Source organism: Ascaphus truei, chromosome 15 (assembly GCF_040206685.1).
Source record: "Ascaphus truei isolate aAscTru1 chromosome 15, aAscTru1.hap1, whole genome shotgun sequence".
NCBI classification, from domain to species: domain Eukaryota; kingdom Metazoa; phylum Chordata; class Amphibia; order Anura; family Ascaphidae; genus Ascaphus; species Ascaphus truei.
In genome coordinates, this window is record NC_134497.1 from 12,122,039 (window position 1) to 12,139,316 (window position 17,278).

A 17,278-nucleotide genomic window follows, 5' to 3' on the forward strand; every position below is an offset into this window, starting at 1 on the left:
ATAATGCTGCAAATAACAACCTGCGTCAACGTGGCATTAAAACGTTAAAATAGCGACCGTGTGTTTGATTTTAGGAGAGTCTAATGCAGTTATAAAATGTAGCAACGCTCTATGTAGCCAGTTTACAAAAGATGCCTGTTTATAAGCTTTACACTCTTCTGCCCCTCCTTACAGCTCAGCCCTAATTTCTCGCTCTGCACCATCCCGATTCTTGCGTTCTGCTCAAAGATGACGTCTCTCTAACCCCTTTTGTATCCAAAGCCCTCTCCTGCCTTAAACCTTTCTCACTGACTGCCCCGCACCTCTGGAATGCCCTTCCCCTCAATACCCGACTAGCACCCTCTCTATCCACCTTAAGACACACCTACTTAACGAAGCATATGACTAGCTCCGTGGCTAACACTATACACCTCATACATAAAGGTTGGCTCCTTGCAGACGCACTTACCAGTACGCCCTCCTGCTGTCTCTGTATACTCCTCCTACCAATTAGATTGTAAGCTCTTCAGAGCAGGGACTCTGTTTCCTAAATATTACTTTTATGTCTGAAGCACCTATTCCCATGATCTGTTATTTGTATTATTTGGTATTTATATGATTGTCACGTGTATTACTGCTGTGAAGCGCTATGTACATCGATGGCGCTATATAAATAAAGGATAATAGTGAATAACACTGCACACCAAATTAAATAACAAAAATACTTGCAATGACCGGGGCTCCTGGTTCAGGGATATCTGCCAAAATAATCCAGTGTCTAGGATAAGAAGTGATGATCCAGGGCACATCGGCTTTTTTCAAAATTTAATGTAGCACAAGACACTTTTGTGCTACATTACATTTTTTTAAAAGCCGATGTGCCCTGGATCATCACTTCTTATGCTATACAAATAAAGACATACACACACAACTCTATTGATCAGATCTACCTGTATACTGTAGACTTTTTTCTGTGGAAGTCCGATATGCCATTTGTTTTTGTTTTTTGTTTTTTTAAATATTTTTCCTTTATTGGTGTCATACAGCGGGTTGGTACATGTTACAGAAACTGGCTAACGGGCCAACTTGTATATACGGCACATGTACATAGCATGGGGGAGGTAAGCGACACACAATAATCCCTTTTCCTTTTTTCAGTGATGAAAAGGAGAGGGGGAGACGAAGGAAGGGTGGATAGTTGGGAACAACTTTGGGAAGAGAGAGGGGAAGGGGGGGGGCCGGTTAGGGGGGGGGTGCTGCAGTAAGGTTTATGTGGGGGTTGGTAGTCCTGGCCAAGGTTCCCAGACTGAATAAAATTGTGGGGTTTTTTGTTTCAGCATTGCCGTCAGTTTTTCCATACTCATAATTCCGTCAATCCTAGTGATCACTGTCCTTCTGGAGGGGGCTTTAATTTTCTTCCACGCCGCCGCAACACAGCATCTCGCAGCCGTCAATATTGCCGCTGTGAGTCTGGCAGCAGGGGCAGGGAGGTCGTCGATTGGTTTTCCCAGCACGTAGGTCAGCGGGTCTAGGGGTATTTCTATATCCAGGGTCTCGGTCAGGAGGCCCTGGATCCGGGACCAGAATCTTTGGATCTCCGGGCATGTCCACCAAATATGGGACATGTCCCCCCTTTGACCACAACCTCTCCAGCATTCGTCTGAAGTGCCTGGGTAGATTTGGCTCAGTCTACTCGGGGTCAGGTACCAGTGGAATAATATTTTATAGATGTTTTCTTTTGTGACGGAACAAATTGATGTTTTGGTGGCTGCCTCCCAGATATCCTCCCAGTCCTCAAGGTCCAAGTTGGTGTTTAGATCTTCGTTCCATTTCTGCATATACAGGTGATTGGGGGGGGGGGGGGGCTGGGATGCCTCGAGCGTTTTATATATCTCCGATATGAGTCCCTTTTGGTATTCGCCTTTGAGGCAGAGGGTCTCGAATCTGGAGCGCGGCGGGAACCTTAGGGTAGGGGACTGGGTTCTAAGGAAGTGTCGAAACTGTAAGTATTGGAATATGGGTAAATCGGGGGACGAAAATTTAGCTCTTAGTTCCGGGAGGGGCATGGCCTCGTCTTTTTCCAGCAAATCCGCAACCACTCTGATGTTTAAGCCTTGAAATTGGCTGAATTGGGTTCGGGCACAACCGGGTGGGAAGTCCGGGTTCCCGAATAAGGGGGTCAATTGAGAGGGGGTTGAAGCTAGGCCATATTTCCCTTTGGTTTTTAACCATGTCGACCACGTGCATCTCATAGCCCCGAGGCTAAGTCTCAATGATTTCTTGTTTCTGTGGGTTGGGGACCACAATAGGGTTGGGAGGGTGTTCGGGGACGCGTGGTGTGTCTCTATCTCCAGCCAGCAATTGGAGGGGGGGGGGCTGTTCCATACTACCGCCTGCCTCAATTGGGCTGATTGGTAGTATCGGAGTATGTCCGGTGCCCCCAGGCCCCCTCTCGTCCTCGAGGCCAAGAGTACTGATCGTGGGACCCTGGCTCTCCGCTGTTGCCAAATAAACCTTAGGATATGGGCCTGGATATTCCTCAGTTCTGCTAGTGGGACAGGGACGGGGAGGGTCTGGAAGAAATAGAGCAAACGGGGTAGGATATTCATTTTGGTGGATACTATTCTTCCGAACCAGGAGATCTGGTGGGTTAGCCAGGTCTCTAGATCTTTTAAGATTTGGCGGAAGAGGGGGGGGTAGTTAATTTGGTATAATGAGTTATATGAGCTCGCTATTTTAATTCCAAGGTATTTGATATGGGAACTATTCCATTTGTATTTAAATTTCTTTTGTAGGACTAACCATACGGGGTTCGGTAGGGAGATGCTAAGCGCCTCCGACTTGTCAGTATTGACTTTATAGTCTGACAGTTGGCCAAATTCGTTGAGGAGTTTTTCTAGGTTAGGGAGGGAGGTGAGGGGGTCTGACATGGTGAGGATTATGTCATCGGCGAACAGGGATATTTTATATTCCCTGTCTCCGATTGGGATACCTTTAATAGTGGGTTCAGTTCTAATTCGGGCGGCCAGGGGCTCTATGGATAGGGCGAAGAGTAAAGGGCAGAGGGGGCAGCCTTGTCTGGTGCCGTTTTGTATTTTTATTGGGTTGGAGCGGCCTCCCGGGAGTTTTAGTAGGGCTGTTGGGTTAGTATAGAGGGCCCGGACGCCAGCAAGAAATGGTCCGGAGAAGCCGAATTGGCTCATCGTTTGGTCGAGGTAGGACCATCTGATGCGGTCAAAGGCCTTCTCCGCGTCGAGGCTTAGTTTCAGGGCCTGGGATTGTTTAAGGTGCACGTGGTCTATAATATCAATAATTTTGCGGGTGTTGTCAGAGGCCTGTCTTCCTGACACAAATCCCACCTGGTCTATATGAATTAGCCTTGGGAGAATAGGATTCAGCCTGTTTGCGAGGATTTTGCTGAAAAGCTTGAGGTCGGAGTTTAGCAGGGATATTGGGCGGTAGCTGCCGCATTGAAGTGGGTCTCTGCCCTCTTTGTGTATAATAGCCAGATTGGCTGCTGACATAGTGTCTGGGATCTGTTGATCCTGCATGAAGGAGTTGTACATTTCTAGGAGATGAGGGGACAGGGGGCCTACAAATTTTTTATAATAACCGTTGGTAAATCCATCCGGTCCAGGTGTTTTAGCTATTTTAAGTGAGGATATTGCTTTTTTTAGTTCCTCTTGAGTTATTTTCTTATTTAAGAACTCGAGTTCTTCTTGTGTGAGGGATGGGAGGTTGCATTTGGTTAGGTAGTCGGAGGTATTTTTGGCGTTATCCTTTGGGTGGCTAGTGGGGGGAAGGTTGTAGAGATCCGTGTAGAACTCTGCAAACTCACTTGCGATATCTTTCTCGTTATAAGAGATTAGACCGCTTTTAGTCCTGATCTTTGTGATCTGGGTCTTTGCCTTCATGCCTCTTAATTTGGAGGCCAGAAGTTTGTCCGCTTTGTTGCCCCTATCGTAAAACCGCTGTTTGGTCCATTTCAGGGCTCTCTCTACCTCGTCAAGTTGAAGCAATTTTAGGTCGGATCTCGCTTTCTCGAGTGCTCTGAACACCTTTTTCGATAAGGATAGCTTGTGTGAGCGCTCTAACGCTAGAATTTTATCAGTAAGTTCTTTCTGGGCTTTCTGTTTAAGTTTTTTCTTGTAGGAGGCTATTGATATAAGTTCCCCTCTGATGGTGGCTTTGTGGGCCTCCCATAGAGTTGCTGCTGAAGGTACTGAGCCTTTGTTTATTTGGAAAAAGGTGAGCAGTTTTTGCTTAATTGTTTTGACTACTTGTGGGTCGTTGAGAAGCGAGTCGTTAAGTTTCCAATTATATGTTAATGACTTGACGAAAGGCAGAGAGAGGGTGAGTGCGATAGGGGCATGGTCGGACCACGTTATTGGGCCTATTTCGGAGTGGGAGGATGCCTGGAGTACATTATTGGTGCCTAGAAAATAGTCGATCCTTGAGTAAGACTGATGGGGGGTTGAGTAGAAGGAGTAGTCTCGCTGACCCGCGTGCTGGGCCCGCCAGATGTCTGTCAGAGAGTACTCTCTGAGGATATCTTGGAATTTTTGGGCTTTTGTCTGTAATTGGATGGAGTATGGGGCAGTAGTTTGGCCTGATTTGTCCTGGTCTGGGCTAAGTACCATATTTACGTCTCCGACAAGGAGAAGGGAGGAGAGCGTCGGTTGGTCGAGAGTGCTAAGAAGGTTCTGGAGGAATTGGGTTTGGTTGGCGTTTGGGGCATAGATGTTAAGGATGGCTATGGGGGAGCCTGAGAGCGTGCCTTGGAGTAGTATATACCGTCCCTCAGGGTCTTTGGTTATCAACGTCGGGGCAAATGGTATGTTGTTTTTAATCAGGATGGCCACCCCTCTTTTCTTGTTGGGGGAGGAAGCAAAAAACGCTTGGGGGTACGTGTGTTTAAATGTGTTTGGCGGGTCTGTGTTGTTATAATGGGTTTCTTGGATACAAATTATATCCCCTTTAGTTTTTTTGAATTCTTGGAGGGCTAGTTTGCGTTTGCGGACCGAGTTAAGGCCTTTGACATTCAGGGAGATAATTTTGATCGACGCCATTAGTAGGGGGGGGGGGTCTCGGGGATAAGCCCCTGTCCCTGAGTTATTCCCATGTCAGGGTTGATTTGAGCGTCGGGGTGTATATGCGGGGGGTAGTTCCTGGTTTTCCCGCGGGGGGTGCTGGGGGAGGGCCGACGGGGGGAGGGTGGGGTGGGGGAGGAGGGAGGGGGGGGGGAGGACACAAGAGGATAAGAAAGAGAGTGGGCTGTCCTGGAGCCCGAAAAAGGTTCCTCTTGACATTCTGGTGTCAAGGGGATGGGGTGCAAAAAGACCCCTGGGAGAACTTTCGGGGCGTCACTCACGGACCGTAGCCAGTAAGAAGGGTCCAGCGCCCCCACCATATTGCTAGTGGGGGGGGGGGGTCCTAAGTAAGGAGGGACAACTCGGGCCTATGAAGGCCTTACTCTCCTTCGATTTGTTCCATAACTAATCTTTAACATCCATAACAAACATTGTTTTCCTCCCTTGTGTTAAGTTCCTATTTAGGTGCTCTTTGTGAATTCCGGGGGAGAGGGGGGGAGAGGGGGGAGAGAGGAGGGGAGAGGGGGGGGGAGGGAAAGGGGGGATGGGAAGGGGGGAGGAGGGGGGGGAGAGGGGTGGGGGCATCTGGTGTTTATATCTTGCGCTGGTAGGTCAGCGTTACTCTTTAGTGGGGGTACGTTCTTAGGTTGATTCCCACATTAACATTATACTTGTACATTGACATGCAGTAAGCAAAAGTGGTTATACTTGAAATATTTCGGGTTTGAGGGGGGGGGGGGGGCATCTTGGGCCATTTGTTTTTTTATATATTTAGTATTGCTTAGCCTTACTCCCAAACAAACCCAGAAATAGCTCTTTCACTAATGTGAGTGGCAAGATCGACGTATGTATTTGGCTGTTGAAAAGACGTGGAGGGATCTTAATGCAGCTTTAAGAGCACAAACAGTTCAACAGTGGGAAATCTGAGCTGCTACCTAAGCAAGAAACTAGGCAACAGCATCACACAATAACACTTCAACCATTATATGATGCACAGAAGAAGGTGTATTGCCGTTGTTTAAGATACACAAGCTCCTCTAAGACAGAGGTACATAGCATTCTGGTTAACCATCTCTTTGCAGAACTTTCCCGCAAAAGCCCATCTGGAGAGATTCCAGAAGGCATTGTATTTTCATGCTGTCAGTCAGTGTGTAGGACACACTTGCAAACGCTTTTCAGAGTTTTCCCAAAGAGCTGTCAAAGACGTGGGAGGCTACCGTCACTCACAATATGTACCCTCAAGCTTTTCACAGCGAGCAATCATTTTGGACAGTTAACTAATTGTGCAGTTTGATCCTAATTTACTGAGCTCCATCGTGCCAAGTATAACAATAATAATAACCATTCTGTAGGAGGAGCAGAGTACAGTATGGTGCACGGCTTGTGCCTAGCTATATCTACCTGCCAGAGAGGCTATGTATTGCCGTTCTGAAAACCGTTAAAGCGGAATGGGACATTTTGGCTGCAGCCGCCTCGCCACAACGAAGTCCGCGCCAGCCTGTGGCCACAGAGGGGCCCTCCATCCCAGCCGCTCCGCCGCTGGACACTCAGCCGCTTCTATAACCTCAGCTGATATGACACGGATCTAATTGCATTCTCTTCACAGGTATGTTCCTGATGTGCAAGACCTGTGTAAAAGATTGACTCTGGCCTCTAGCATTGATATAAGTTAGTATGTTTGAATAGCAAAAGGTTTTGTTTTTTTTCCTATTAACTCTGTGCTGCTAATTGACCAACTGGAACAAGCTGATTTATTGGGGAAGGGGAGGGTCATGTGACTGCTTTAGCTGTATATAACTAAGACCCTCCTGCATTTGCAGGAACTGCATTGCCATGATATAGTGAGCCATTTAAAGTGAGCTTTTTAAGTGAGAAGTTATAGTTAGACCATAGTGTGACTAGAGGTGACTGGGGACTGCATCTTTCTGCAAACTCTTTTACTCACGACAACAAACGGTAAGCTATTCAGATCACACTATGATCCCATGCTTGCTAACCTGCATATTTTAACCCCCCACCCCTTTACAACTTATTTCACTGCAGCCTCTCCCAAAACTGACTGCACAATACACTGAAACCCTGAACTGACTCTAGCATTGCAATGCACCAAAACATTTGACAAGGACCAGGCACACCCCTGCTGTTTAGTCTGCACACACTCACTTTGTTCACAACAGCTCCTTGCAGCAATGCCTACCTCTGGCATCATGAACCTGCTATGTATCGTAACTTTTTTCTTTCTCCTGGCCTCATGGAGGTGTTACTCCCTCTATCCACTACAAACTCCTCCATCCTGGCCCACACCCAACATCACCATACACCCTGGACTACTCAAAAGCCTTGCACTATCTACTGAATGTTGGTGGAGAACTCTAAAAAGCAGCACACCAACCACTGCTCACTCTAATAGCAAACACCACAAATTTACAACCTACAAACAACTACCCAAATTCCTACTCGTACTGTTACTCTCTTTAGCAGGTGATATTGAACCTAACCCAGGTCCTCCCATTTCAGCTCTGTGCCATGCCCCTGAGAATTACTCCTTTAAATTCCAAAAAGGGCTATCTGTCGCCCATATAAATATCCGGAGCCTGCTGCCCAAACTGGACGAACTAAGGGCATGGTGCCTTATGCATAAACCCAAAGCCATCATTCTTACAGAAACATGCCTATCCCCTAAAACCCCTGATGCAAATATCGCCATTCAGGGATACTCCATTTTTAGGAGAGATAGGTCAAAGAGAGGAGGAGGGGTGTTATTTTTTATTGCAGACACCTTACAATTTACACTGTTAAATTGCCCACCAAGCCCATCCTCTTTTGAAATTCTAGTTGGCAAAATCTGCCTCCCCTTTTCTAAGCCAATCTTGCTTGCTGGCATCTACCGCCCCCCTAAAGCCCCTCTACAATCCCTGACTGATATCACCCAATTTCTTGGCTCCATTTCCTCTCTGAATGAGAAGAGTGAGCTGCTAGTTCTTGGAGATTTCAACTTCAATTGGCTTGACCCTAAAAACCACAAAATCCAGATACAACCCAAGTCACTTAACCTTTCGCAACTCAATCCTCTGGCATCCTTCCTGACATTTTCAGTGACCATGCAATAGTGTACTGTGTAAGGAAAATTAAAATGCCCCAATCAAGCCCTAAAGTTCTCCTCACTAGAACATTTAAAAACTTTAACCCACAACAGTTTCTGGATGACCTTACCAACTGCCCATGGCACAGAATTCATTTAATTCCCGACCCTAATTCTGCACTCGACTATTTCCAATCCGAGTTCTTAAAACTCTGCGATACCCTTGCTCCACTACGCAAAATAAGGGTACGGGGGGCCCACCTTCCATGGGTTACAACTGACCTTATTGCACTCTTCCAGCTCAGGGATACCTTGTGGAAAAGCTACAAAGTAACTGGCACTACCAAGGATCTCAATCACTACAGATGCCTGCGGAACATGTGCACAAGGCAAACAAGGCATGCAAAAGCACAATATTACTCTGACAATCTCCACCAGAATACATCAAACCCAGCTAACTTCTGGAAGGTTATCAACAATATATTCCAGCCTCCTAACCATCAACAACCAGGTAATATCACTAAGGGGGATATTACTCTGACAAACCCCACTGACATTGCAAATGCATTCAATTATTACTTTGTGGGGTGTGCCACTAACTTATTAGCAAAACGCAGCCCAAACCACAAACCTGAATCTCATCCTGGGAGTACCCCTATAGTCCCACCCCTCCCAACACTGCCCACAATTTTCAATTTGGCCCAGTATCTGAAGAGGAGATTATACAAGCGCTCCTCAAACTAAAACTAAGCAGCCAATGTGGACCCGACTTACTACAATCTAGGTTCCTACGACTTGGTGCCCCAGCCATTGCCAAACCAATTGCGTCCATAGTCAACTTTATCCTGTCTGCAGGCCATATCCCTAAGACCTGGAAAACTGCCAGAGTTGTCCCAATCTTCAAAAGTGGGGACAAAAACACTGTCTCAAACTACAGGCCAATCTCACTTCTCCCAATTCTATCCAAAGTCATGGAAAAATGTGTCCACTCCCAATTAAGCGATTTCCATACCAAGACAAATTTCCCTAGCCAATTCCAATCTGGGTTTCGTCCCAAACACTCCACCGTAAGTACCCTGCTAAAAGTTTGCAGTGAAATCCAGTGTGGAATGGAACGGGGACAACTCACTGGTGCAGTATTCCTAGATTTTGCAAAGGCTTTTGACACAGTTGATCATGCTATCCTGCTTAACAAACTCCAGAGCTCTGGAATAGGGAAGCATGCTTTAAACTGGTTTCAGTCCTACCTATCAGGAAGATCCCAACATGTGTCCATCTCAGGCTCTAACTCCAACCCCTTGCATATCACCTGTGGTGTCCCGCAAGGTTCTGGGGCCCCTACTCTTCTCAGTGTTCATTAATGATCTTCCCACAGCTTGTAAGGAAGCCTCAATACACATGTATGCAGATGACACAATCCTATATGCACACAGCCATAGCCTCTCTGACCTTCAACACATACTTCAGTCTGACTTTTTGAGACTCGAAAACTGGATTTCCCAAAACAAACTGTTTTTAAACACTGACAAGACTGTAACAATGGTATTTGGGACCAAGACTAAATTTTTAAAGCTTCCAGTGACTGAGCTCCTGATCAGAACCAACGCTAACACCACCCTAACCCCTTTCACTAGTTTTAAATACCTGGGCATATGGTTTGACTCCCACTTAACATTCGGGATGCACATTGATACCCTGACAACCAAGACCTATGCCAAACTAGGGGTACTTTACAGGAACAAATCCTCCCTAAGTCTCCTGGTCAGAAAGCGTATCGCACAGCAGATGCTAATGCCAATGATTGACTATGGAGACATAGTATATGTTTCGGCACCTCAAACCCACCTTAGCAAACTTGACACCCTGTACAATTCAATTTGTCGTTTTATTCTCCAATGCAACTACAACACACATCACTGCGATATGCTCAAAGAACTAGATTGGTCATCACTAGAGTCTAGGCGCAAAGTTCACCTTTCCTGTCTTGCCTTTAAATTCTTTATGGGCAAGCTACCCAGCTACCTGAACAAGCTCCTCACCCCTACCACTTGCAGCACTTATCACCTGAGATCAGACTCCAAAAGACTGTTCATGGTCCCAAGGCTCAACAAAGTATCCGGACGTTCCTCCTTCTCCTACCGTGCACCCCAAAACTGGAACAACCTACCAGAGACTCTCACATCCAGCACCAGTTTAAGTTCTTTCAAATCTAAGGCTGTCTCACATTTTAATCTGGTCTGTAACTGTTTCATACGCTCATAATATATATTTTCTTTAACTGTGCATGCAATGTCTTGTATATAATGTATACCCTGCTCATTTATGTAACTGTATTTGTAACCATGTATTATTTGTCTTAACTCTGTGCCCAGGACATACTTGAAAATGAGAATTAACTCTCAATGTATTACTTCCTGGTAAAATATTTTATAAATAAATAAATAAATATTTTTTTTCACCAATAACACTGGTCATCGAAATTGGGAACTGTCGTTCTTTTTCTTCATTTTAACAGGGGATCCTCAAAGCAAATGAGACGCAGAAATAACGTCCGTTCGTTAAACAAAAGTAGCAGCGCTATTAACGGTGATTGTCATGTCTCAGTGACGCGTTTTCCTATACACTGCACAGGAGCATAGGTCAAAAGCTAATGTGCATTATTAATGCACGCGCTAATAACGCATATCTCACGACTGCACAAAACGACTGCAAATCTTGTTATAATATTGAGAAATTTTACATTTTAACACGTAACTTTTCCCATTATTTATAGTGTCCTTTCTTCATTGATTTTAATTGTGCATTCATAAAAATGAAATACAAATTAATATTGTTCTGGTATGTATGGATATACATTACATATACATCCATACAGATAGTCCTCGCTATCCATCCTTTCACTTTATAACGAATGGCATATCCAACGCTTTACAATGCAAATCTATGGGACGTTTTTCGATGCCTGAATGCGTTATCCGACACCTGAATGTGTTATCCAACGCTCACCGCCACTGATTAACATGGGACTCACTTTACAATGGTTTCACTATCCAACGCTACTTCCAGGACGGATTCCTTTGGATAACCGAAGACCGCCTGTACAGTAATTATTACATTATATACCATATTCGTTCAAGCATATCACTTTAATCACTAAAAACCATACCACTCTTTATGATGTGTCTCAGATCTCTCTCTCTCTCCATGGGGCCTGTTAAGGTACAGAAGCTTCGATGTTATCTCTGCCAAATCGAACGGTTTGGCATGACCCTACCTCACGGTCTGAGATTTGAGTTGTCACGGTATTCAGAAAGAGTTATCGCAAGTCAGAAACCGTGAGGTAGGAAAACGCCTCTCCCTGCACAGCACATAGGCTGAGATTATAGCGCACGCGCGCCGCGAACCACATGCCTCAATCCTATGAGGCCGCCCATAACGCGTGCACAATGAGGCACGACAGTGTTTTAGACAGATAAATGTATTTGTTTATCCAAGCGACGGCTGCATCACATGAAGCGGTTCAGCCAATGAGGGGAATCAGCTTTGTGATGTCATAGCCATACCTTCCCATCGCCTGAAGCAGAGTTTACATTCGCGCAAGCGACAGGCGTGCGCCATGTGCACGCACTCCCTCGCGCACGGTGACTAATCTCCGCCTTGCCGGCGATCACACTGTTTTTATTTGATTTTAATAACACAGTATTGAAGCATTATCAGCCTCGGTGACCCCCTGCTTCCCGAGTTACAGGCGCCTTGTTTAAATCCCCTGTGTCACATGACCGGGACATTTAAACTTTGCGGAGGATACCGGCACCCCATACCAGGGCCTGTAACTTGGGGAGCAGGGGCTCCCAGAGGCTACAATTAATGTGGTTTAGCTCAGAGACCCCCTGCTTCAATACTGTGATATTAAAATCAAATAAAAACAGCTTCATTAACTTAGCGGCTAGCCATAAGCTAGCTACATATCTATCTTTGTATGACGTGTAACTTTATGGAATTAAAGGGTTAAGTCCTATACTCGGTATATAGCTTTTAGGCTATTCCCAGAAAAAAACTCATGTTCTGGATCTTGGCAACACCAGCTTTAGGAAGGTGCTAAACATTGCAGCGTTATTCCCATGCGCTAACATGAACGGCGGTCTGAGGATCTCCGGTGTTGGGCAAACTGCTCATTACCATAGGATCTGCATATGAATAAACCAGGCGTCCGTTAAAAGTTAGCGATCTGCTATTTTTCAGATGACTGCAAAAAAACGAGCCTTAGGGGAAACCCCCCCCCCCCCCACTATAAAGAAAATGCTACAAGAGTGGGCTCCGCAGAACCTGTGGAATTTACACTGAAGCACGTCTACCAAGCATCTGGCAGGACAGCACAACAATCTAAAGAAAAGAGAGGCACTACACACTCAAAGCAAGAGTCGGCCCTCTCATTGCTGCAAACGTAATTATATTCATCAAACAATAAGGTACATCACAAAGATAGTATGACCAAGACATACACAGCACCATCAACTGATACAACACATGATGTCATCATGCTGTATCATTAGCAATGGCCCATAGCCCATAGCATGACCGGAGTTACATGGAAGGTACCATGGCAACATAATACAACCTTGACATTTGATGCCTCGATTACAGAATAGATTAAACAGCATCTTGGAAAGTAACAAGTGTTCAAAAATAACATAAAAGTATGCAGAGATCCATATTCTAACGTTACTATTAAAAGCAGGAAAACGCAGTACAGCGCAATGTAAAAAAAAAAATGTATTACAGGACTGAAGCAGGGGTTCTCCGAAGCTGAACCGTGTTCATTTCAGGTCTGGGGACCTCCTGCTTCCAGAGATACTTACCTCTGTAAGGATGGGTGTTGGTATCTGCAGCCAGGGAACTTGTGTGCCTAAGGAAATGGCGGCGTTTAAATGTCCCGAGGGTCAATAGGAATCCGTCACTTTATTCCTCGGGGCTTCCTATTGGCCCATGTGACCTAGACATTTACAAGTCACAGGGGTACCGGCACCCATTATTGATACATAGAGGCAGGGTCACAATGCCCTGGTTTCGCTCCTAAATTGCCTTCATAAATATACTGGAAAGTCATTGAGTTTAGCGCTCTTGCCTGTGTAATTAGGCAATGCATACTCCTTTGCATGCTAATCAGCAGTACATTTAGCCCACACTTAGGGCTGCAATAAAATGAGAGCTATGGCTGCTTTATATAAGCATTCACCCTTTAGTAAATGCAGGAGGTTAAATTAACTCGTTTTTTAAACCTTCGTGCACAACGATCTCAATATCAAAGTTTAGTAAATCTCGGCTAAAGTCTTATCTGACCCTGCATTTTGCTAAAGCCCTAAATGCAAAAGGTGCCGTCACTTTTGCAACATCAATGACTCTAAAGATATAGGGGCTGATAGATCATTGCAAAATTGGAGCAAAATTGATGAAAATGGTGTCCCTTTCATCTCTTTGCGTTGACGATCAAGGTCTTAGCTTAATGTTTTGGGCCGTGTGCGTCACCTTGCGATTTCGGGAGGGACAATAGGAGGACTTACATGCTGCACATATTATAATGACTCTGCGTCTCTGTGCGTCACTTTTGTATCTTGTACAGGGGGTCCTCAGTTACCCAACGGAATCCGTTCTGGAAGTAGCGTTGGATAGTGACACCGTTGTAAAGTGAGTCCCATGTTAATCAGTGGCGGTGAGCGTTGGATAACGCATTCCGGCGTCGGATAACGCATTCAGGCGTCCGATAACGCATTCAGGCGTCGGATAACACATTCCGGCGTCGGATAACGCATTCAGGCGTCAGATAACGCATTCAGGCGTCGGATAACGCATTCAGGCGTCGGATAACGCATTCAGGCGTCCGATAACGGCCCTTAGGGTTGCATTGTAAAGCGTTGGATATGTCACTCGTTGTAAAGTGAAACGTTGGATAACGAGGACTACCTGCATTTGCTTCTTTTTTTTTTTAAAAAAAAGCCATTTTCTGGCCACCAATTTGCGTCAAATGCAAAAAAAAAACGTTATTACATTTGATGCAAACGCGAGCAGAAAATGGAACAATGCGTCGAAACAAACTTCTTCCCCCCGATACATCTCCCTCATCATTTGTTTTTTTAAACGGAAATGCTTCAATGTTTTGCTAACGGTAATGTATCCGTTTCGTGTTTGAGGAGCATGCTCTCCTTCTCCTCCTTGACATTTTCACACATTATTCTTTGCTGGTTGCTACAGTCCTCGACTTTTCTTGAGTGGGAAGTCTTATTTCTATGCCATTGGTAAAAAAAAAAAAAAAAGAAATTATTCTCATTAAAAAAAAACAACTAATTATTGACTTTTTTTTTTTTATATATTTGCTCTTCAACATACTCTTGAAAACAAGGCTTCCTGGTGCTGCAATTAATGAGCAGATCACAGATTGTCAATTAGTATATGAGAAAAAAAATTAACTTTTTCCGTTATAAAGTCAAAAGATATCTCACACCCAGACAATGTAACAGACAATAAAAAGCTACCATGGATTCTGATTTATTTATTTATTTTTTATAATTTTTACAGCTAACAAAACAACAATAAGACAAATATGAATAATATACAGGACACGTGTAGCCCTCTTTCCCCCCTTCTCTGAGAAATTCTACTGCTAAGTGGGGTGTCATGGTGCATACCTGTTTGTAGCAGGAAATCCTGAGCTGCCATGTTGGTATAGGGCGAACAGGACAGGCTTTTGGGTTCTTGTTACTGCAGTTCTTCTCATGGTACTCAGCGCCTCCAGCTGTAGTGGGCTCCAGGGTATTCAGGAGATCAGTTCCCACCACTGCATACTTATTCCACTCTGCCCAAGAACTGACACTCAGACAGACGAAAAGTGAACAATGATTTTTATTCTGCATCCTTCTAAACAGCCACTGCAATTCCTCCTACAGTGCTGTAAGGTTCTCTGAAGTCCCGAAGTTCTAGAGGGTGCCTAACCTGGTAGTAGGGGTAATGGGTCTTGATATTCCCCAGGCCTGAGCCTGGGGTGGGCCAGCTCCTCCTCGCTATGGGAGAGACTGACAGCCCATGCTCTCTTTTCTCTGTCCAGAGCAAGACTGGCTAAATTTGGGATACTCCCCTGATTAGGGTCCAGAGGGCGCGGGCTCATAGTCTAGACCTATACGGATAGGCCTACCCAGGCAATGAGTCACCACCTCACCTCTGTCAATCACAGAGACAAAAATCCACTGATTAACCTATTACTGCCCTGAACTTACTGGGGGCTTACATAACAGGGGAAAAGACAGGTAGAATGGACTTACCATGTTACACATGTAATATACTAGTGAAGACAACCTACACTTAGCAAATTAACATAAGATGTTGATGACACATTGATAATATTTGCATTGAACACACTTCCAAAATGAGATGGCCCATGTATTCTAAGCAGCCTTCTGCCAGAAGACACCTTCAGACACCCTACAACCTATTTACTTGAAGGGGCTATTTACTTGAAGGGGTGTCCTTTCAGCGTCAGAAGGTCCTTCTACCAGAAGATACCTTTAGACACCGGTAGGCACCTTACAACTCATTTACTTGAAGGAACTATAATGGTGTCCTTTCAGTGTCAGAAGGCCCTTCTGGAAGAAGACTGCTTGATAAATATGGCCCTATATGCACAAAACGGTCACAGTCATTATGGCTTATGACCAATCAAATGGCAGGCCATTAAGTTCTAATCGCTATAACGTGTAAGTGCATATACCCCCCAAATATGTATTACAACACTTGGAATGAGAATTCTAAATGAGAGAGTGGCACCATCACTATTACTATTACGTTACTATTTTTGTAACACGGTGAGAACTAGAAAAATCACACCTTTCTACAAGCACTCAATGTATTAAATATGATTGTATATTTAAAATCAATTTTTTTTTGTAAACTTATTCTTTATTTGTTTTTTTTTTTTGTTTTGTTAAGAAAAGTGGGAGTGGGGTACAAAACACAAAAAGGGGAACATGTTACTTGCGAGTCACATACAGTTGTATCATATGGATAACACATTCAATGGGGAGACAATAATGACATCACTGTTATTACAGTGTTTAAAGTAATGAATACAGAAAATTAACTCAAAAGACTTAAAAGGGGAAAAAGAAAAAGAAGGAATTGTCATTGCTTTTATAATATTCATTTCTTTTGTTGTCATACCAGCTTAACCTCCATGCATTTGTAGAGCATCCGACACTGGATACTGGATACTGGATACCCTCCAGGCCCACCACTGCAATCCACACCATTACGACTCCCATCACACCAAGGTTGTCTCAGTAGCGAAGCTCTTGATTCTTTTTTTTTTGTTTATATATTTTTTTTTTTTTTTTTATAATTTCCCTAGCTAGTGTGTTTTTGCCTCACCCATTTCTTGATTTTCAGGACTGGAGAGTAGCCCTTGAAAGATATCTATTTCCTATATAGGTTCTCCACGGTTCCCAGACATCTATGTATTTCTGTACTGTGTCGTTTTGTATCCCCGTCAGTTTTTCCATAAGACAGATCCTCCATAATCTTGCTTTTACAGCGTGTATGGCCGGCTGCTGTTCCTGTTTCCAGGCTTTGGCTATTTCGCATCTGGCAGCTGTGTATATGTGTGTCAGGAGTTTGTCATCAGTTTTTTCTATGTTTTCAATTGGCCTGCATAGCAGTACCTTCCAGGGGTCCAGGGGGAAGTCATACCCAAGAATTGTCTGCGCCATATCATGTGTGGCCCTCCATAGCTTTGTTACCTTTGGGCACGTCCACCACATATGTATAAACGATCCCTGCTGGCCACACCCCCTTGTACACACTGGGGACATGTTTCTGAAAAATTTGGACAATCGTAGTGGGGTGTAGTACCATTGGTGGAGCATTTTATATGCATTTTCTTTTATTGATACACATGTGGAGCTCTTTGCTATTCCTTCAAATATGTTATCCCACTGCTCTTGATCTAGTTCTCCCAGCTCTTCTTCCCACCTCGTCCTCCATTTGGTCTGTATCCCCAAATCCTGTTTGCCTTCTGCAAGTATGCTGTATACTTTAGAGATTAGGCCCTTTTTGTCCTCCCCCATGAGGCACAAATCCTCAA